At 37.0% G+C, this 23903-nt stretch overlaps 1 long non-coding RNA gene across 1 annotated transcript in view; it reads right to left on the reverse strand.

The window, feature by feature from the left end:
* Nucleotides 1-23903, reverse strand: part of LOC114689861 — a 551953-nt gene that overhangs the window by 222595 nt on the left and 305455 nt on the right. Inside the window, exon 2 of the long non-coding RNA XR_003733983.2 lies at nucleotides 19717-19867. This is a non-coding gene — a long non-coding RNA (uncharacterized LOC114689861). The remainder of the gene's footprint in view (nucleotides 1-19716; nucleotides 19868-23903) is intronic.

Here is a 23903-nt window from a genome sequence, read left to right on the forward strand (position 1 = left end):
AAAACTATATACAATAAGTACAATAACTATATACAATATATACAAGCAATAACTACATCAACAATGTCTAGCTACAAATGGCACCAAAACATGGGGCAAGAGCTTCCACCTAAAAACAGAGAAAGCTTTTTAAAAAAAGATTCTAAAATGGAGCTAAAAACAGCTTCCTAGTTGTGCCTCTCAGGCCAGCCGTGAGCTACAGTATTGAGGGTTTACAGCAGCATATGGGCTTGAGTGCAGCATGGCAGAATTGCAGCATGGCAGTTTCCTGCCTCCTTACACAGAGGTATCTCCAAGCTGCACAGTATGATGCATGGTGGATATAGCTTTTGCTAGTACAGACAAAAAAAAAAGCTTTTTGGGCTACACACTGATGGATGGAAGCATAGACCCACTGCTTCACAGACTCAGCGATGAGCTGAACATGGTTCTCTAAGAGCTGGTGGTAAACATACTTCTGCCATGTTGGGAAACTGTGGTGGGTAGAGCCAGCAGCCAAAGCTGCCATGTCAGTCCTAGTAATGCTGCAGTTTAAAGCAATAGATTCACAATAAGACAGATTCAGATGGACTAAGACTTTAAATGGGTTACAGTGTGTATAAAAATATATGGAGGCTTAGAAAAGAGAGAAAAAGGAATATAGACAGTTATATAAAGAAATAGAAAGTTTCAAAAAATAAAGTCTTTAAAGAGACAGCAAAAGTAATATAAAAATAAGCATGTAAAGATGGAAATCACATAGAGAGTCTGGATATTATTGTCTTTGGGAGTTTTAAATGCAGAAAGATATCTGATTACAAAGGCTGCTGAGTTAAACCATTATGTATATTTTAAAGATATCTTGACTTCAAAATTTGGATCTAAGGATTGTAGTGGGTAGCCATTCCAGCTTGGATCTGGAAGTTCCAACCCCCATTGAGACTCTAGCAACTGTCACGCCTATGAGGCGGGGCCAGGGGAGGCGCCTGGAGACCAGAGAGCTGGATGGGCAAGTGCTCACTCTGTGCCGGGACCCTGAACGGTGGAGGTGGACTGAGCAGAGCTTCAGAGAACACCGCTGGACTGCGATACACCTTCCCCAGACCCTGTGACCTACCTATCTCTTAATTTGTGAGTTACGCCATTAAATAAATATCCTTTTAACTACGTGGAGTGGCCATAATAATTTCACCAATAAAGGATATGTTGCTTTGGAAAGGAGGCTCTGTTTTTGTTTCCATAGGAAGCAAGAGGCTATGGATTTGTTCCAGGTTAAGATTAAGGATCAGATTTGATCAAGCCAGACCTCCTGAACATTAACAGATGATACCTATCAACAAAGTTATAGCCGGTCTTCCCAAGACTTGATTATTACCTCAAATTTCTCAGGATCCCCATAAGACTACCAGCGCCCCTTATCAGCAGGAAGTAGCCTAGACAACTATGCTCACATTTCCAAAAAATGGATTATGGATATTTGTCTTTGTTTAGAGATTGGTTACAAATTGTTAATTGGTCATAGTCAATATCATTTTAAAGAAAAGAGGGGGATAGGATATAGATATGATAGGACAAAAGGGTAGATTATTGAATGTACTTTTAAAGAGCAACAGCTTGTTTAAAATGTTTTACATTGCTATAGATTTTAGCTTATTGATACAAATTTAGAGTTAATTTTGTTATACTGTATATATATATATACTCTTGCTTAAGGTATTATGTTTATGGAACTCATATAAAATTATAATGTATAATTAAGAAATATAGATTAATAATTAGTCTTCTATGATAGTCAAACTTATAGTCATGTTAACTTTTCTAGGTATACATAGATATAATTCAATTAGGTAGATAATTTTCAAACACTTCAAAGACCTACAGACTATGACATTTAAAATGTTTTAAAAACGTAGGCTTTTCTTAATTGAGACATGTCTGCTCCTGGCAGCACCAATCTACTTCAGATAAGATAATGGACATTGAAGAAACTCATTATGGTGTTTGCTTTCTTTGTGGCAAAAGTTAGCCACTGGGCAAAAAAGTACATCAACTGATTGACAGTATGTTGTATAAACTGGACATGTAGGACCCATAGGAAGGTGACCACTGAACTTTGCAAGTTGAGATGGTCCTACAGGTTCCTGCTTTGCAGAAGAAACTCCCAGACATTCTACAGGACACAGGAAGAAGCCACTGAGAGACTCTAGGCCTGTGGGCTGAAAATGAATGCCCCAACATTGTAAAAGAACTTTAGGAGACTGTCTAGGCAGTCAGCTGTCTCTGTCATTCTGGATTTTTGGAAGTTGCTTACAATGTACTTCCTGTTTACTTATATAATATTGTATCCTTCTGAATTCTTTGATGTAGTTGAAGACTAAATAGTTATAATTACGGTTTTTCTTGATTATGATAAGAAATAAGGTAGATATTATACCTTAGACTCACAAATATAGGATAGATAGGATATCTTCTTTAATTTTTCCAAATACAAATAGAATAGATACTATAATTGTAATTCTTGCTTGATATATGTAATTTTACTAGGTTAAAGTTAAAACCTTCTTTTTGTTTAGAAAGAAAGAGGAAGTGATGGGGGAATGTCTTTCTCTATGCTGTGAAAATATGGTGCTCTGATTGGTTGATAAATAAAGCCATTTGGCCTATGGCAAGGCAGATTAGAGGCAGGCAGAAAATCTAAACAGACAGAAGGAAGGAGAAAGGCAGAGCAGAGGAGACACTGCCAGACATTGCGATGAGAAGCAAGAAGTAAAGGTACCGATAAGCCACAAGCCACGTGGCACAGTATAGATTTATACAAATGGGTTAGTTTAAGATATAAGAACCAGATAACAAGAAGCCTGGCATGGCCATAGTTTTAAAATAGTATTAACATATGCGTGTTTATTTGGGTCCTTGCAGCTGTGGGACCTACGGGTGATAGAGCTTTGTCCTGACCGCAGGCCAGGCAGGACACAGGTAAACTTCCAGCTGCACTTGCATCTATCATTGCCTGATGAGAAGCTACTCAAACCAAGGAAGCTGAAAATATCTTTTAATGATAAAGTGTTGAAGTTTTTTTTAGGTGTTCTCACTTTGGGGACAACTATATCTGGAACTATACAGATTTAGTTCCCATTAAAATAAGTAAAGATAATGTATAGGAAACATGTTTAAAAAACACCCAATTACTGGATATCTTTGAAATTGATTTAGCAGCATAGAATCACTAATGAAATATTTGCTGAGGAAATTTTATTTAAGCTTTGCTAAAGCAGTGACACTGTGTGGTGTTTTAAGCACACATGATCCTTAGAATTCCATCCTTAATGATGCTACAGGGAATTTCCATTGTTGGTACCAGTGACCTTAAAGTTAAGACTTCCTCATTCTTCTGTGACCTCCAGGAACAAGTGAGTCTTACCTAGAACATCTGTCATCATCATTTATCATCTCCTGGAAGTCCTAGACTTTCTTCATGAACCAAGTTGCTTATGAATATGTGTGAAGGTTGGGAGCTCTCTTTGTCAACCTCACTTTCCTCTCATGAAGTGAAACAAAGACATCAACAACATAAAACCAGGAATAGTGATTCAATCCAATCATATCAATCAGCACCCTGAACATAATGAAAAAGTTTAATGGATCACATGCTGTTGTTGCTAAAGTACATCACCATAAAGTTGATTGTTTAAAATGACTACAAACAATGAATGTAACATTCTACCATTTATACACAGAAATATGGGTACTGACAGATAAACTTGTAGATGGAGGGACTAGTAAGCTTATACCTCAGTGTCCTAGGGACACATGATAATTTTAACATTCACAAGAATCACCAGTAATTACTTTTAATAAAGGCAACCAACTAACTTGATAATGCATATATGAGGTTTAATGTTGATGCCAAAGAAATTGAAGTTCTTAAACTTCTATTATGTGTGCATGTATCACTATTTCATGGTTAATGAAAATAAAGTAATTCTATAATAAAATAGAAATCTTTTTAAAACATTAAGAGTTTCCCCGCCTTTATAAATTTATGTTTCACTGTTCTATTTCTATGCAACACACACATGTGTAGTAAGTGCAGAAGACAGGGTCAGATCCTCTGGGACTGCAAAATGTCATTACACACAGAAGTGTGTAAGTTGCCATGTTGTTGTTAGGAATATAACCTAGGTTCTCTGGAAGATGAGCCACTACTCTTAAATGTTGAGTCATCCCTCTATGTACCCCTCCCCCTACACACACACATATGTATTTCAAAATACTTGTTCTTAAGAGAAATAAGGGAAAATATAAAGAATAAGAGTAGAAATTACAAGTATATGAGTGAATTCAATTAAATAATTAATAGACTAACACTGGCATGTTTTGAAACATTAATATAATAGAGAAAATGTAAGGCATAATAACAAAAATAAATAGAGTTAACACATTCTAATATCTTAGCTTTATTTAGGATAGGATAAAAGTACTGCAGTATGTTGATATGTTCTAAATAGGCTAAACAAGTTAATTGTAGGGGGAAGTTTCTCTGTGTCTTGCCTGGTCCCATAGCCACTAGGTCCCAAGTAAACACACAGTGGTTTTTACTAATTACACAGTGTGACCTATGGCTCAGGCTTCTGGCTAGCTAGCTCTTCCAACTTAACTCAATCCATTCCTACTAAGCTATGTTTTGTCACGTGACTTGATGGCATTACCTGTTCTCTCACATTTTGCTTCTCCTGACAGCAGCTCAGTGTCTGCTCTGACTTTACCTTTCTTCTCTCTGTATCTTTCCTGGATTTCCTGTTTGGCTCCATCCTGTCCTGCCATAGGCCAATGCAGCTTTATTTATTAACCAATGGGAGGAACACATACTCACAGCTTACAGAAAGATATCCCATAGCAGTTAACCAAAAGAGAATAGGAACAATTCAAAAATTTTGAACTTGAAAATACCAGGTGTTTCACAGTTCTAGGAGAGTGCACTACTGAAATGTGTAAACACACACATGAAAGGTTCATATAATACCCACAATTATACAATGTGTATTTCATCAGCAATGGAAGAGATAATTTGTTAAAAGATCATATATAATACTCTGTTGTATGAGATTAGAAGAGCTGTGTGCTTGTGTGAAATATTTCTCCCAAAGATACTCTTATGCTAAAAAAGCCACAAAAGCAAAGTTTATAAATAGAACTAATCTTTGGAGAACAACATTAGACATCAGTACAGTAGTCCCCTGTGTGTCTGAACAATTGAGTACTCTGTTATGTACAAAGAGTTGTAAAGTTAGTTGGTATGAAAAAAAGAAAGACTCTCATATGTGTTGTCAGAAGAGCTGAGTAGAGGAACAGTTTTTCCCTTAGGAGATAGGAGTTGTCAAGTTAAACAGAACATTCCTCATGATAGAGAATGTTTGATTTGAATCTGCATGAGAATGCATGAGGTACACTCATAGTAAGTTGGGATGGAGGCAGTTTTTATAAGACATAATGATTGAGAACGAGATAAATATAATTCTGAAAAAAAAAAAAACAAAATAAATGTATCATTGGTTTTCATGCACTGCTGTCCATACATAGATGATAGAACTATAGTCCTAAACACTGATAAGAGTAAACCTGAATCTTTCATGGCTAAAAATTAAATAGTTAAAAGTTGAAAATATATGCCCTTAACTAGCTTCTTAAAAATCACAAACAACTGGCTGGGTGGTGGTGGCACACGCCTTTAATCCCAGCACTTGGGAAGGTCAACCTGGTATACAAAGTGAGATCCAGGACAGGCTTCAAAGCTACACAGAGAAACCCTGTCTCAGAAAAAAAAAAAGAAAAGAAAAGAAAAAAACCATAAACAACCAACAGGAAAGTATTAAAGAAAATGCTCAACTCACAATAGCAAAGGAACTCAAAAAGACAAACACAAATGGACTGATATGCAAAATGGAAAACTCTCAAGCTTGACACAAAGTTAAATTAATGTAGCATCTGGTCAGGACAAATCACAGAAAATATCAAGGAAGGGAAATGTCCCTTCTTTCCTAGCCATACTAAGTAGGGAAGACAGTGTTAACTATCCTTGCATGGTTGTGGTAAGGTATGAGGAGAGTGCAGACAAGCAGAGATTGATCAGAGGGACTTTCTCTAAGGTGTGGCAGGGACAGAGGGGATTAAACTCTTAAAAGACTTGAGAATGTAGTACATGTTTAACACTATTTTTAAAGACCCTAATCTAGAAATTAATTTAAATAACCCTTAAATGAAGAAAAGCATAAATGTTAAAAGAGACTAAGATTATCAATCCACAAACATGGAACATCTTAAAGGTGAGGTAGCGCATGTGGAATATCTTCCTAAAATATGGATGTTGGTGCAAAGGATTCTAAATGATTACATAGATTGGGAACTTCCTCTCTTCAGAGCACATTGCACTGAGAATGTCATAAAGAGTTTGCAGATTTAGCTCAGTATAGAGATATCATCTCTGTTTCCCCATACTTGGCAAGAAAGAGATGTGGCATTATACTTATATCAGGAATCTTATTTTGGCTGAGAAAGCCTGGTCTTGAATTGTGCTTGCCAAGAGAGTAAAATGATACAAATATGCATCTAAATTATACATACATATGCATATATCCATAACCACCCCCACACACCATGTTTGGTGATAAATAGACCAAAAGTTGGTACTTCAGATCATCAAGTGATTCTCTAGCAGGGCTCCAGATGAACTGTACTTCGGGAAAATACAGGCTCACAAACACTGTGGTGTGTTCTCCAGAACCCATTTAATCTGGGTTCAGAGGGATTTAAGGCTCCTGAACTGTTAGGACTTGAAGGATGAGAATAGTCTGCCTATGACATGAGCCACAAATCTTGAGCATATGGAAAGGGCTGACCTGCTGCGCTCCACAAATGAGAAATTTGTCTCTCTGGGCTTTTTAGGAGGTGCGATGTGCTGAGATGCTGGGAAAGTACAGCTCTAACCAGCAAAGCCCGAAGTGACGCACAGGTTATTCACAACACCTTGCAATTTAAGTTTGAGTCTGAATCTAATGTGCTGGGAAAGAGGTCAATTGCAGCAAACAGAGGGGAAAAGAGCCCACAGCTGTTACTTTTACCATCAAACCTCTCAACCAGACATATTTCAATTGGGAGGCAGGAAAAGGTTGGAGGAAATAGTGTCATTTTCTTCCAAAGAAAACAAATAAAAATATAGATTAGACAAGCATCTGAATGAATTTAAGAAATTGTGGGAATATGGCAAGGGGTTCTGGTTCCTATGAAAATGGCTAATTGATTTTATTTTTTGTTAATAAAATAAACATGACTAAAAGTCCAATGACAGGTGATGCTTAACACACTTCTATGTTTCCCTTGTCTGGGGAATTTTAAAGTTATGGGTGGTTTATATTCTGTGTCGCTTTGCTCTGTAACCTCTGAGCAATGCTGGTCCTCTTCAGTGGTGCTGTGTTTACATTAATAGCACCTGGAATTAACTTCATCAGGTGATACTTGTTGCCTTATTAGGTAACAGTGGAAATAATTTGGCCTTCTAATTGCTCTCAGGAAGAAGAGGAAGCACCTGCACCCTCAGTCATTGCTCATCTCCAAGGCAGCTTTCTGGGAGTCTTCATGATTTCACCATTCTTAAGCCTCCTTGGATCAATAATTACAGTCTTTAAATTCCACTCCCGGGATGAGTACTCCTCCCCTTCTTGTAATGCCATCTTTCACCATCCCTCTGAAATATAGATCTAAATGAAATAATGGGACAGCACAAGCGTGCTTCTCTTTGGGTGACACACGGGTCTGGATTTCTGGGTAGGGGATGGGGTAAAACACGAAGACAGTGCTGATGATAGTGATTAAAACACCAGCTTTGACAAGGCAATAACTATAAAATCTTGCTGCCAGTAATAATCTCTACAATACAACTGCAATGCCAGTGCACCATATGTCACAGAATAGCAATCTATTTCTCTGAGTGTCACTTACTTAAGCAGGTTCTAGGGGAACCTATCATTATTTTTAAGTAGGAGAAGAGGACACATTTCCTTTGCTGTGCTACATTCATCACTCCAGGTCTAGCCTTCGGCTGACTTATTTATTTTCATGAAAAGGAATCTATAAACTCCAAGCTATTGGAGTAGGTATGACAAGATCTGCAATTTACACTTTTGTTGGTGGATTTTAGATTATTTATTTCTCACTCTGCATACTCCAGGGGTGTTGACTTGCTTTTTAATCATGTTTATTTTAAACAACAAAATGTTTCTGGGATGCATTAACAATTACCCAATATTCTTCTCTCTCTCTCTCTCTCTCTCTCTCTCTCTCTCTCTCTCTCTCTCTCTCTCTCTCTCTCTCCCTCTCCCTCTCCCTCTCTCTCTCCCTCCCCTCCCCCTTCCCCTCCCCCCTCCCTCTCCCTCTCCCTGTCTCTATAGTGTGTCTGTGTATCTTTGCATAAATGCAAGAATAATTTAGTACCTATAGCTATACTAACAGACGAGCTATAAGGATAACACCTATAAGACAAAACATCAATTAGGCAAAGAATCTGTGGGAATTAGTTGTAAAGGTAACTTGACTTATAAATTGTTCTAGTTGATGACAGTAGAGCAAATTTTGATATTACAGCCAGGAAATGAAGCCTGAGTAACTATTTCCAGGGTCTACATTCTACAAAGCAAAAACTACTGATAAAAAAAAAATGTGATTCGGGTGTGAAAAGGAAATAATAATTTCTCATAGCAAATATTAGTTGGTGTTAGGTAGATGTTATTTCATAGCTTGTAAATGTAATATGTTATGTGGCCTTTTTTGTCTTCGAAGGACTTGTTTTATTTTTGGTTTATATCTCATAAGCATAAAGTATCGGGGAGATGTAAGACATCTGATTAGTATTTCTGTGATTATTCTTTCCCATCAAATATAAATACCAACTCTAAGGCTACTATGATGATTAGATAAAATTAGATAGGCATATATAAAATTCTTAGAGTAGTTCCTGTGTCATGAGAGTTGGAATGCACATGGTTGCTACTATTGCTCTGTTGTTATTATTTATAACAGTTAATGATGGCTGTTATCTGGGTGATACTTTTCCACTTAATACTCCTGGGAAACTACAAATATGGAAAATAGTTTCTTTTTTCCAGGAAGAATAGATCAGATCATGTGCATTAAGACCTTGGCATCATGTCTGGCACAAAATAAACTTAGCTACTTGTAATGAGGATAAAATCCTTTGTCAGACTACATTCCTCATTAAAATAAAGGCATTAATCTAGCCAAGGAGAGGGAATTTGCTTGTGTTTTTCAAGCTCTTATGTTCACAAATTTTATCAAAATTCATTCTCCTTTCCCTGACTACATCCAGATGATCTCCAATTGCCCACATTGTATAGCTTTCTCAGGATTTAATATGAAGATCTAAAGTGCTTATATTATGTCATAAAAATGGGTGTAAATATTGCTGCTCAAATATCAGGTGAAGTGCAAACGGTGTGTGTGTGGGGGGGTGTACAAGCAGCATTTTCTTCCCTGTGCACTTCAGCAGCAAGGTGGTATTTCAAATTTCCCAGCAGATGGGGGAAAAAAACACACGACAGCTTGTTAGAAAAGTCCCAGACTGTTAAGTCCATCCTAGTTCCCTGTTTTCTTTCTTCATTAATTCCTTCTTCCGCATCCTATTATACAACTTAACAACTGTCTCCCCTAGCAACAGTAACAATAAAAATGCATTTAGTTTTCACTCTCACTCTTCAGAGTCTTGTTCAGGTCTACAGGCAAAAGCCAAAAGGTTTCCGTATGTGAGAAGGCAGCAGGACACTTTCACCCACTCTACAGGACAGCAGCACTTTCCAGTGAGTCCCAATGGCCTCTGCACATGGGCTCTTTTGTTTCAGTGTCTGATGTTAGAGGTAGGGAGGACATTTGACTGCTATGAGTAGTGTAGATCGGCCCGAACAGTCAAACACAAACACATCACCAAAGACTCAGGAGAAACGGTTGAAAGAGGAAACTGATTTAGACACAGGAATTAAAAGTGTGAATCATTTGGTTTTTACACACATTGGTTAACTAAATCAGATTTACCAAGGTGCATACTAAATCAGTTTTTATATGCCCTTCTTATTCGCTGTCATTCAGAGTAAGCCAGCAGTGTTCCCATGGAAATACCTCACACTGTTCACTTAGGGTTACTCCTCTAATTAATGATTGATGCCATCCCCTAATTACATAGAGTAGCAGGTTCAATAATGTAAAGGATAGCTGGAATCTTTGAATTCCTATGGCTTTCTTTTCAGTCTGTAACTAATTGGGGGGGGGGGGAGCTAATACTCAGTGTTAACTTACAAACTTCCTTATCCTAACAGAGAAGAAAATTCTACCACAAACAATATTGGGAGATTTGAAAATGGAACGCTAAGGTCATACACAGGTGATCATGTGACAGGCCAAGCAGGAAATTTTCTTGGCAAATTTTCTTAAAAGTTTGGAATATTGTGCTAATATTTGAGGAGTACCAAGAAATAGCATTTTTGATGTTTGAGTTTCTTTTGAAAAAGCTTACAAATCTCACAGGTTTTTGGCTGTTTTACTTAAGTGCTTGTTACTTCCCCAAGGAGGAAATGCTGCTGTCTGTTTTACCAGCCCCTTTATGATACCCTTCACTATCCGAGTGCATTGACATTTAATGTATCTGAGTGGCTTCAAGAAGGCTTTGATTCTATGTCTCCTACTCCTAATTATAAAAACTCAATTATTGATGATTAAGTCGGTTATTAAACCACCAAAATTTACGCAGGTCTACTGTGCTGTTCCTGTTGCTGGGAAAACAAGAGTTTGGACATTTCTTTTCTCAAGGATTTTATAAATCTTAGTGGAGCCATTAAACATATTTCATTCTTTTTAGTGTTCTTTTCTTTGCAGGGTATAGATTTCTTCAGTTTATAGCAATTCTGTCAAACCAAGTGTGGTTATGGAGGCGCTGATCATGCAAGTTTAGAATGTCTATACAAAGGAGATGAATTGCCGAAGCTGTGTCAATCTCATTGAAGAAGACCCATTTCAATATTTGCTGCTTAGTTCCACAGTGTGATCAAGGCACTTGACCATACACAGGTAAATGTGGTAAGAGTTATGGTTCAGAGGAAAATTGCCATGATGATGTGGAAGACTGACAGACGGCACTGACATTTCCTAGGCTGGATGGTGAAGAAACTTGATGCTTTCCTGTTGGTGTCAGAAGAACTGCTTATGTTAGTGTCTGCTCATCCCTGGCACCTCTGGAAGGCACAGATGTTCAACAATGCTCTGGTAGTTCATCCACAGCACCAACATTTGCATAGCATTAGCTAAGAGTCTTCCCTTAGCCAAACTCTAAGCTCTTTTAAAAATCAGATCCAGTCCATGGACTCCTTGTTTGCAAAGCAGTTTTAACAAATATCCTGAGGCTGTTGAGTGGAATTCTCTACCTTCCATTTCTTACTGCCCTTGATATTTGAACAACCTTTTCAGTCCTGCCATCTTCTAGCTCATCTGGACCACTCTGGCCTCTCTGAGCAGGAATCCTGTCATGTCGTGTTAAAAAGAATTGCGTTGCTCTCTGAGCAGGTTTCCATTCCCTGTACATTGCCTCCCCTACTCCTGCTCTTCAGATATTAGTTTTCCTGTTTGCTTGACAGATTCAGTCTCTTTATATAGAACCCTGTTCCAGTAGCTCTACAACCATTTTGATAATCATTGAACTGAGCTACATTGCCTTTTAAAGAATGCCATTTTTTTTTTAAATTTAACACTAGGAGATAATAGTAGTTAAAGTCTTCAAAACAGGATAAAACTTAAAGACCCACATTATCATTGGCTGGAAAGTAGACAAAAATAAATAAGCTAGTTATTCTTATAGAAAATGCTGTCCTAAAGTTTGGAGACTTAGTTAAGGTATTTTATGTCTTTCTAAAAAAAGCTATTGTGAACACTTTATATAAAATTCTATTACAAAGTTCCCACTTAATTCTTAACTGTCTGTTACATATTTTTCACTATGTCTTTAAATATTTTACTTTAATTTCAACTCAACATGCTTTCTATAATTAACCTAAACATATATCAACATTTACATATGAATATTTTTAAAGTGTGAAGTAAATTGATAAAATATTAAGATGATTAAATTCTGTGATACTAACACTTGGTCCTTAAAAGTTCAGATAAGTCATAGCTTATTATTTCTTCACAATGCTTTCCCATGCAGTTCTTATAGATTTGGTTGATTTGGTTTGTTGTACTTTAGGAAAAGTTCATTCTCTTTCGTAATACTCTACTATTACTCCTGTTTCCTGGCATATTTAGCATCACATAAAAGTGCAAAATATTGAGCTGATTTCTTTCTAGTATTTGGTGTAAAGACCCTGGAACCTTATATAGATTATTCTTGGTAACATTAAGCACCATTTACAATAAGTATCAAAAAGACTTTTAATAGATTATAGTAAAAATATTTTAATTTTAATAAATAAAAGAGGGAGTCTACAAATACTTTGAAGCCACATTTCCTAATAGAAAAGCAACATGGTCATAAGGTCTGCACCATAGACAATAGTTTTTTATAGATAATTGCCATGCCAACATTTGTGTTTTTGATGTTTTATAAATACTCACTGGTATTAGAAGTATAAGCATGGATATTTATAAATTTAAAAACACCACTTTGCATGGTAGTGAATGGAGGCTACAAAACTGAAAATACTTGGGAAATTCAGTTTATAAACAGCTGCTGCCAAGTCTTGCTTAAGTCTTACATAATTGAGAATAAAGTGAGTAACCAATTGTTTTACATAATTTGTAGGTAAGCATTCCCTAAATTACCAAATAACTTAAAAATTATGTTTTCATTCCATTTTCCCAAGACATTAAGAGTCTCTTGAGTCCCTTACTTCAGAAAAGATTACTGAGTGTATTTTGCAGAAGAATCAATGAAAACAATATTTTAGACCCAAGTATCGGAAAAATTAAGGACTCTGCAGGTGTTTATTGAATGAATTACCTTCAAGCTTTATTTTTAATGGAGTGGTGGAGAATGTCAGTCATTTTACCCTCACTACTGAAAACACAGTGCTAAAACACTGCTATGTGGTTTTTAGTCACTTAATGAGTGTCCAATGAGTGATTATTTACAGACCAGTAAGACTGTCTTTGTTTGGTTTACTTCCTTTGATGTTGCTGTTATTCCATTTTAGTGGCTAGTCCTGTGCCAGGGTAGAATCCTCCCCAGTGAAGGCAAAATAATGTAAGAGATTTTCTCTAGACCCAGAAACAGTATTAAATGACAGTATTTCCAGGCTATGATAAAAGACAATGTTGTAAATTATCTCCTCGATAGCTGTCTAAAACCACCTGGAATTGTTCCAGGTGCAGGCTGCTGGTCAAACATTATTGTATATGATTTTAAGTCCCTAGACTCTATATTTGCAAATTCTAATTCCCAAAGAATAAAGCCAGAGTAAGTCTAAGGATCTAATTTTTATAAAGGGGTGCTATGCAGTTCTTGGCAGCCTATTCTTGGACTATATAACAAAACTGTGTGTGTTTATGGCTTTATCCTCAAGTGTTTTCACAGTCACATTTAATGGCACCCATTTAGCTTTAATAAATAACAGAGAAATTGCTCATATAAAATACTGCAAAGGACCTTTACCACAACTGAGGAAGATATTCAAAGTATTGTATGTTATTAAATGTGTTTTAACATATTTAAATTTCCTATTGCTCTTTGATTGTCTGATATGAAAACAAATTTCAAGGCATAGTAAGTATAACCACTAATTATCATTGTTATATTTCTTCTTTTACCTTACATGTATAATTGACCATGATCTCACAAAAAGCATTTCTTTTTTTCAAAATTACAAGGAAAGCAGTTTCAAAATTCACAAAACTGTATACTTCACTGAAATGAAAGGTTAAAAAAGAAAACCTGTTGTATTAATTCTGAAGGCATTTTCATATATTACAAATTTATGTCCCTTGGCTCCTCAACTGAAGTGAAATCTACAGCTGTAGGCTGCAAGCAGAGGTCATCTCCAGGAAGTCAATTAGTATAATAAAATTATTGCCCTGCTCTCCACCTGGTTTTTCCTCTATCTCGGTGTGCATTTATAACCAAACTAATAATACAAATTTCAATTCCTCTGCCAATAGGACTGTGGAGTAATTTTTATAACTGACGGCTTCATAAAGACATGCATGGAGGAGGTGTGTTAACGCCTAACGTAGCAAGCGGTCTGTTTTGATTGTTGTTTCACAGTCTCTGTCACTCCTTCTTTCTGCTTTTGTTCCTGCTTCTCTTCCACCTTCCTAATCTTCCTTGTCCCTTCTTCATGAGCCATTCTTTGTCCCCTCTAGATCTTGACAAACCATCCTTCTGTATAATATTTGAATCCTCAGACTGACGTTCCATCCACTCCCATCCTTCCAAGAACAAAGCCACTATTCTCCTGATCTACCCTCCTCTTCACAAATGAAAGATAAATTCACTTTTTTAGTTGCTGTCATTTTGGTAAAATGGAGTCAGCTACAGTATTTGCCTGGTTTGAATGCAGTGCAGTCAATTATGCTAGTATTTTTTAAAGGGGAAGGTATCAAGAGCAGGGGGCTAGAAAGTGAAACAGTATAAGAATTAGGCAGCGAAAAGAACGAAGTTCTAAAACAGTTGAATTTGATGAGTGCTCAGTTGGCACTTTATTATATTCTTTAAGCCCCAGTTTCAAACACCACAAACAGGCTCACAATAAATAAATAATAAATAAAATGATCCTATATGCAAAGAAAACCATACCCATTGTAAGATTATAACAATCTAATAAAAAGAATATATACTTTAATCAGTTATGATGTCTAACTACGTAAAACAATATCTGGGGTCTGCTGGGTCACTTAGTGGATAAAGGAACTTTTAACCAAGCCTGAGGACCTGGAAAACACATGGAAGAAGGAGAGAACAAAACCACAAACACACACAAATTACATAAAATGTGTGATAAAGTGTTCTAAATACAAGTTTTTAAAACGTAGAATAAATAAGAGGCATTTTTAAAATCTGTGTTTGCTAGGAACTTCCTCATGTGAGCACATTTGTGTGTTACTGTAAACTATGATACCTCATTGAAACATGCTTTATTTCTACCTTCCTTCATTTGGACTCTAGGCAAAACAAGTATGCTCTAATAGTTTCTATATACCAAGGTTCTCAAGAAGATAGAACTACAAATATAAGTTTTATACCTTTGTCTGTTTTGTTTTGTTTTGCATTTGAACTCTGATCACATGGTATATTGCTTAGTTTTTTGTCAAATTGAAACAGGTGAGCCATTTGAGAAGTGAGAACCTCAGCTGAGAAACCACTTCCATAATTTTGGCATAGAGTAAAATCTATGTGTCATTTTCTTGATTGGTGACTTATGTAGGAAGACCCAGCTCTGTGTGGACATGCCACCCCCAGCAGGTGGTCCTGGATTGCATACGAAAGTGGGATGAGCGACTCTGGGGAGCAAGACAGTGAGCATCATTGCTTCAGTTCCTACCTCCAGTTCCAGACTTGAGTACCTGCCTGTCTCCCCCTCAATGCTGTTCTGTGACCTGGAGGGTAGCCCAAGAAATCCTTTCTTTCCTAAGTTTCTTTTGGCCATGGTGTTGATCACATGACACAGTGTATGTGTCATCATAACTAGTTTTATATCAATTTAATGTCAAATAAATGAGGTGAGGACACAAAAACAGAAAAATATCAGGGGATGCAACGTACATACCACTAAGAAGAATTTTTTATTGTGAATACATTTAAGCAGAATGACCAAACACTTGCTTCTTAGGATCAGACACAAACACTAGTTTTCCAATGGGAGGTCAGGTTTTTGAGAAGATTATTCAAAAAGAAAGATTTTGTCTCGTGAGTCTTCATTCAGACTTATTTCCAGCAGTGTCAGAAACAGAGAAATGTACCTAATTACTAGATTGAACATCCTAATACATGTTTATTTGACAATGCAAACAACCTAGCAAGTGAACATTTTTTTCTCTTTGAAAAAACATAGTAATTTAAATGCAAAAGATACGTTAAAAATATCACTGAAATTTTTCATATGTCAAGTTAGGTTGCTGGGACTCATCATTTTGCTGTCAGCAACGAATCTGCTGACACTAGGAATCCATTATGGGAACAGTTAAACACACTTACCACAGCACAACCTTTAGTCCCTATGTCAGACTGAAGCAAGCAATTGGATCCTGGATAATAATAATTTGGTTGGGATAAACAATTTCCAACTAATTTTTATAAAAATAAAAAAGCAGTAATATGATATGTGGAAATGGCATCCATGAAACTTTCAGGAGAATAAATTTTGAAGAAGGAGGGGTGAATTGAATATGTTTTCCCAAATTACTGGACATGATTGTTTGAAGAAGCAAAGTATGCATTGCAATATGAAAATCTGGAGTTGTGGGGCTTTAATGAACCCAGGAAAAGTGGGGAGTCAAGCTGTAGAAGGCTGCTCCAGCAAGCATCTCCTGCAGTAATTGTTATTTTAATTGGCTAAAATAAACTATAATGCCCTGAAGCCAGGGATGAAACTGTGCAGGTAGGCAGCTTTTTTTTTCCTTCAGGTGAGAGAACCACCAAGAAAGTTTCCCCTTTGAATTTTTTTAAAGGACTATTGTTACTCATTTAATCAACCCAAACTAGTCTGGAAACTTTCAAGTCTGTGCTATAATACTACATGTTTGTTTTCTTTTTACTAGATGGAAGGATTTCTTTTAGAGAAGAGTTGCTTTCTAACGAGGAATCCCACACGGAATCCAAGCCCACCAATGGTTTCTATGTTGCATCTCTTGCCTTTACACCTCTGCAGAGCCTTGAGAACTACAAGCCTTTTGAATTTGTTTTTGCAAATGCTAATTAACATACAGGATGGGTATTACAATCACCTGAAAATATATATGCATTGGAAATAAAATGATTTGAGCAGACAAAATGGCTCAGAGTACAAGGCCACTTGCTCCCACCTGTGTTTGATCTTGAGGACCACAGGGAGAGAATAGGCCATAAGTTGTCCTCTAACCACCATGTACCTGAAATGGCATGTACCGATACACATAATTATACAAATATCCATATCCACCCACATTTATGAATTTACAAAATAAATACTTTCTTAAAAATTGCAATAATTTAATTCATGATCCACTCATCTATGTCTGTTCTAATGCCATGCAGCTATAATCCCTGGTTTCAAAGATAAGAACTTTATGTACCTCAATTTTAAAATTAAGGTAATGGGATGCATCTAAAATTTTATGAACTGGTAGAAACAAGAGCTGTGGTATTTAAGGAATTCAATTAGTTTACTTGGGTGAGGGCTGAATTTCAGTTCAAGGGTGGGGAGAGAGAGATTTCTTCAGAATGAAGTGTTTTAGCTCAGACCATGAAATGTTGAAAACCATCAAGTAGTGGGAGGACTCTGCAATGAAGTTGAAAAGCCTTAATGTGACTCATGCAATGCGGACAGAGGAGAAGTGGCGAGGGATCAAAACATCCCTATAATGACATAAAATCCTTTAAGAAGTAAAACTGAAAAGACAAAGAATGCTGAAAGATAGTTAACTCATGCTGAGGAATAGCTCATCAATGCATAAATTATATTTCTTATAATATGTAGCGATATATTTTTCTAGATCTTCGCCCTATAGAATGAGCCAAAGTGAAGCCAAAATGAAAGACAGTGAAGGTTATACACTCACTTTTAAGGTGATAGCGCATATTCTATGGCCTAAAATTTAAAGTGAAAATTTCCATGTTTCTGTTTTATACCAGTTTCCTCTGAGATGGAAACATTTCATCCAGCAGAAAAGCTTACTAAAGCAGGAAGTAAATAAGTCAAAGCAGCTTCAGGAAGTCCCTGAAATTGACTAGATTCACTAGGTCCCTCTCTCCCCAAGAGCAAAAAATAAAGAGTGATAATGTTTTCTCTCAGACATGTCCAGTTGCGGGAAAGAGGCAAAGGCAAGACACATTTAATAGGAAGATTATCAGACAAACCCAACCCCAGGAAGAAGTGGAGACCAGCCTGACTGCCTGAAAGAAACAAAGACCAGCAGAGGCTGGGGAATGAACACTCTTCAGCCTGCTGAGCTGCCTGCAGGCTGTGCAGTATGCTCCAGGTTTTCTGCTTTGATGAGCTGCCATGCATGCTAGGTTGTGCTTCAGTAATGCATTTGTCTTATTGTCATTTCTTTTTTCATTAGTAACCATTTACCCTTCACTATCTATTGTCAATTCTCCACCCAAGGTGAGTAAAAGCACCCCCCCGTCAGATTCTCGCTCTCGCTCTCACTCTCGCTCTCGCTCTCTCGCTCTCTCGCTCTCTGTGTTGTATCTCTATAAAAATTTTTGCCACAGAATACTAGTAATACTGAAAATTCTCCATGTTGCAAATGTATATGCTATGCCATGGTTGAATATACAAATGCTATGCAAATATTTCAGTCTTGAGCTCAATGACTTGACATGGTGAGCCTGCACAAAATTGATCATCTTCCTTAATTTATCCTGTAAAAAATTTTCAGTTGTCTTGCATGTAATAAAGGCTTGAATAGTATTTGTCCTTCTACTTCCTTAGGGATTCTTGTACATCCTGAAGGCTTACTTTCTCCTTCAATAGACTCTAAGTTTCATTTCGTTTTAAGATCATATCACTATAACTTCTGACAACTTGGTTGTCAGGAAATAACCAAGAAGAGGAACAATAGAATAGCATAAAAATTACAATCGTTAAATGTTTACGTCCCTTACATGGATAATCTCAGTTATTCCAGAATGAAGGTTTTTCTGCAAGCTTGAACACAAAATACGATCTACCTAACCTTCGATGAGAGTGAGTTTGTCTCCATTAAGGAAATGATAGGTCAGGAGTAAATAACAATTGTTGCTATCTATTTTGCATAGGTTTAAATATATCTACTTTCCCTTCCATAAAAGAACTCCTCCACCTCTTTATAGAAAATCAGAATTTTAACATCCAGAGAGGTTCAGTGGCTAGAGGTATACAGTTGAATCAGTGGGGAGAATCACAGTGCACCATTTAAAGAGGACTTTCTTTAGAACCAGAAATGATAAGAAATCACCTGTGGAATTCCTGCAGAAGATAGCCACAATAAGAACTCACTTTATGCCGGGCCGGTGGTGGCACACACCTTTAATCCCAGCACTCGGTAGGAAGAGGCAGGTGGATCTCTGTGAGTTTGAGGCCAGCCTGGTCTACAGAGCTAGTCCAGGACAGGCTCCAAAACTACAGAAAAATCCTGTCTCAAAAATCCAAAAAAAAAAGAATTCACTTTATACCAATAAATTATTTTTGATTATGAGGGCTATGAGTAAATTCTCACCTTGAAATGAAGTTAAGCATGGTTTTACATTTCAGAGATGAGCAAAAAATACAACATTTTGCCGGGCAGTGGTGGCACACGCCTTTAATCCCAGCACTTGGGAGGCAGAGGCAGGCGGATCTCTGTGAGTTCGAGCCAGCCTGGTCTCCAAAGCGAGTTCCAGGAAAGGCGCAAAGCTACACAAAGAAACCCTGTCTCGAAAAACCGAAAAAAAAACAAACAAAAAAAAAAAACATTTTTTATGAAGGATCTGTGTATAAAAAAATCTTAAATATGAGTTCATGGACCTACCTGTGACAAAGAACACCTTTTCTGATGTTTGGAACCAAGACAATGACGTCCTGCAGTCCAGGGTTGCTTAAACTTCTGCAGAGTCCATGTCTCCTCTTTTCTTATCTAAGTATATTCACCTTTTAATCTATAATGACAGTGTTCTTAGGACCTAGAAAGGGAGAAAAGGGGGACATTTTAGAAAAACCTGCTGAGTTACAGCAAAGTCACCTTGTACTTACTTCAGATGTAGTGTGCTCAGGAATATAAAACAGAAGCTTCTTATTCTAGCAGTCAACTTACAGAACATGGAAACAGGATGGAGAGGCCAAGATAGACTCAAGGCATGTGAAAGGGAAATAAAAGAAAAGCATTGAGTCTTACTGTGGGCAAGGACATTTTGAGAGTAACTTTTGAGCATCTCTGTGACCAAGGATGTTGCTGTCTTTTTGTTTGAGAAGGGACTGATGGGTTTGAGGGGAGCAAGCAGGTGAACAATGTCAGTGAATGCATTTTCATGGAGAGATCACCCTATGTAGTTACAGACAAAGCAGAGAGCTGTGATTTATGCTTTCTTGGATATATAGGGCTGCTGGGCACAATATCAACACCTAAGCATAAAGCTTCTACAGAATGGCAGGAATGTGATGGTAAGTGGATGCTCTTAACTATGCTGGAAGCTCTCTATTCTCTCAACTTGGCAAGGGTGTACAATGCCCAGAAGTCTAACACATCTTGTAGTCTGAATGAAAATGGCCCCCATAGGCCCATAGGGAGTGGCACTATTAGGAGATGTGGCCTTGTTGGAATGGGTGTCATCTTGTTGGAGAAGTTTGTCACTATGGATAGGCTTTGAAGTCTCAAATGCTCAAGCCAGGCCCATTGTTGCTTGCTCTTCCTGGTTCCTGCTGACCCAGATGTGGAATTCTTAGCTACCTCTCCAGCACCATGTTTCACTGCATACCACCATCTTTCCCACCATGAAAATAATGGACTGAACATTTGAACTGTAAGCCAGAACCAATTAAATATTTCCCGTTACCTTGGTGTCTCATCAGAGCAAATAAATAAATAAATAAATAAATAAATAAATAAATAAATAAATAAATAAAAACCTAAGACAGTTTCCAACTAGAGAACAGAGGAACTATTGTGATAGCCAAGTCAAAACACTGGCAACCACCTATTGAAAAGAGAGTACAGGAAGGGGAAGACATAGCATAATGGACTCAATTCCACAACAATAAGAAAACCCTCATCTTGTTTTTGTTTTGTTAAACAGAAGGTAACTGAATGTGCAAATCACAAACAGATTGGAGAATATAAGCAATGAACAAAAGAAATCTACTCTTCCCTTGGATGCCATCGGGAATCTTACAGAAATGTCTTAACTAACGTATTTAATTTGTATAAACCTACTTTTAAAGAGTTTCAACTTAATGTGCATTTATGTAGCTCAATGAATGTGTGTAATATATGTCATTTTTAAATGCCAGTTTTTATTTTTAATATATTTGTTCTTTGATAATTTCACATGTGTGCATGTGTTTCATTTACTCTCATTCTGCACCCTCTGCTATCTTCTTCATACCATACAAGTGACTGGATTATATGTCTGTCTTCTCAGTTTTTTTTTTTTTAACCTCCTAGTTATATTGATGGCCTCCAAGGTCATCTATGTGTTTGACCATGGTGTTAGAACTCTACATGTATTTCATCCCAGTGGGTTCATCTACAGTTATGTAACTCAAGACAATGAGTATCCATTCCCAGAATTCAGAAATATCCACTAGTTCAGCAGGGAGGGATGGGGCTCTTTGAGCCTTTCGCCAGTCTATGTTTGAATGTTGCTAGATCTTGTCTGGTATAGATAGGCTCAGTGTAGGCAACTGTGAGATCATGAATGCCATGGCTCTATTATGTTCAGAAGGTGGCAATTCACAGTCCTTCTTTGCTTTGTCCCTTGAATTCTTTTCGTTTCCTCTTTGCCAACATCCATGAGCCTTAAAAAAAAAAAGAGTGTTGTAAGTATCCTGCTTAGGGCTAAGCACTTGGACTTCAGGAATTCTCAGCGCTTTGTGCACACATGACTTTCTCTGTTCACTGTCATTCAATAAGGGTGATACCCTGCAGTGCTGGATAATGTCCTTCCTCAAAGCCTGGTTGAATAAACAAAAGTCCTTGTACCAAATGTGGAATCTGCCTCATGAGTTGTGGGTCAGAGAAGTGCAAGAGATGCACCCCCAACACACAAATAAAACAGGTTCTTGTTGTCCTTCTTGCTTGCCCACCAGCTTTAAATAATATTTTTAACTGAACAAAGAAACAGATTTGTCTTTGGATTGGCTAGGCTGGCATGCTAATAAGATGGTCCATTTTCAAATGGACCAGTTTGTGTCCACAGATATATATATATATATATATATGCACAAACATAAATATTCATGCACATATGCACATATGTGTGTACACATATTATGTTCTCATTTCCCTCTCTCTCCATTTTTACTATGCCATAAAATTAATCTGGCAAATCAGCATGTTTAGGAAACTCTAATATATGTATCTATATTTTGTTCAAAACGAGCTACTTCCATCTATTGAACATATGCAAGAGCCATTTTTAAATTATTTCAGAAAGTGTATTCCTAGGAATAAAACCCATTGGATCTAAAGTTTTGAGCATCGCCAATCAACTATATCAAATTCTTCGTTGGTTTAAAACCTGGATTTGCATGATATGCTGTGTAAACTGGGTCTTTCAACTAAATTGCTAGAGGAATACAGAGCGAAGAGAGGACTTTTTCATAGTGCCTTGCAAAGAGAGAGTCCCTAATGGGCCTGATTTTCACCTTGATGGTTCAGAAATAAGATGAAACTGTCTTGTGCCTTAAACAGCAGTGAGAAAGAAGTGTTAGGGATGAGTTACTGCAGGGAGTGGACAGAAGGAGACAGTGTACTGTAGGTATTGTACAGTGACTTGTTGGTTCCATGGATAAGGTTTGTTCTCACAAGTGAACTTTCTATACTAAATCATGCTCGTCATCCATATTCTTGGATTAGACTTAGTTACATGCTTTCAAATGCATACTGTTGGTCTGAAACCAGTCCTACTGAAGCTACACAATAGCTCTGCATGAAATAACCTAAAATAGGACAGATGGAAATGCATGAACAAAGTTAGATGTTGAGTCTTTAGTACATGATAAGGTATAGAAATTGGATTGCATTCTTTCATGCCTCTAAAGTCTGATTATATTGTGATAAATTTTAAATGTTGTTACTAATCATCTATTAAGTCAGATTCCAATGCTATAGGATCCAAGTGTAAAAGAAAAAAATTGCTTTCTCTTGGTGGGGGGGAACGGGGAATTAGTTTAGTTCAACAATAACATATTTTTCAAAATTATTCATTATTATTATAGTTTCAGCTATCAGTATAGTAACCTTCTGTACAAATGTATACAAACAATAGAAAAAAACCCTGATAAACTATAATGTGCCCAGTGGGAAAAGAGCTGTCTTATTTCTCTGAATATTAAAAGAGCTTTCATGGAGGACATCAAAGAACAGAGACAATGTCTTAAGAGGAGGAAGTAAGACAAGTTCATAATGTGATCCTCATTAGGATTAATTCTCCTTCAAATACATCCAAAAGAACATAGACATATTGAGGAAAATGTATGAGATATATATTGTTCATTTTTAAAGTAAATACAGTGGTACAATGAAGGCTGAGAAAGATACATTCACTACTTTTAAGAAATCGTCAGCCAGGTGGTGGTGGCACACACCTTTAATCCCAGCACTCAGGAGGCAGAGGCAGGTGGATCTTTGTGAGTTCGAGGCCAGCGATATCCAAGAAAAAAGAAAGAAATCATCATCTCCCTGGTAGGGAGATGCCGACAGTTAACAAAAATAAGAAAATAAGCAAGTTAACAAATAAATGGCATACCATACAAATATTCTGAAGGTAAGAAATAGAGAGATAAAGAACAGGGAACAATTTCGGGGATGCCAGGGGTGGGAGAGTGCAGGCAGGCCTTGAGAGTTTTATGAGAGTAGAGTTATAATAAAATGTCAGCAATATTCTTTCAAGACAAAAGAAACAAAAAAATGCAAAAGTCCTTAAAACAGAGAAGAATCAGATATACTCTCAAGAGTGACTGAGGGTGATTTCATCTATGAAAGCAAGAGAGAGAATGGAC

The sequence above is a fragment of the Peromyscus leucopus genome, chromosome 8b (genome assembly GCF_004664715.2).
Source record: "Peromyscus leucopus breed LL Stock chromosome 8b, UCI_PerLeu_2.1, whole genome shotgun sequence".
NCBI lineage: Eukaryota > Metazoa > Chordata > Mammalia > Rodentia > Cricetidae > Peromyscus > Peromyscus leucopus.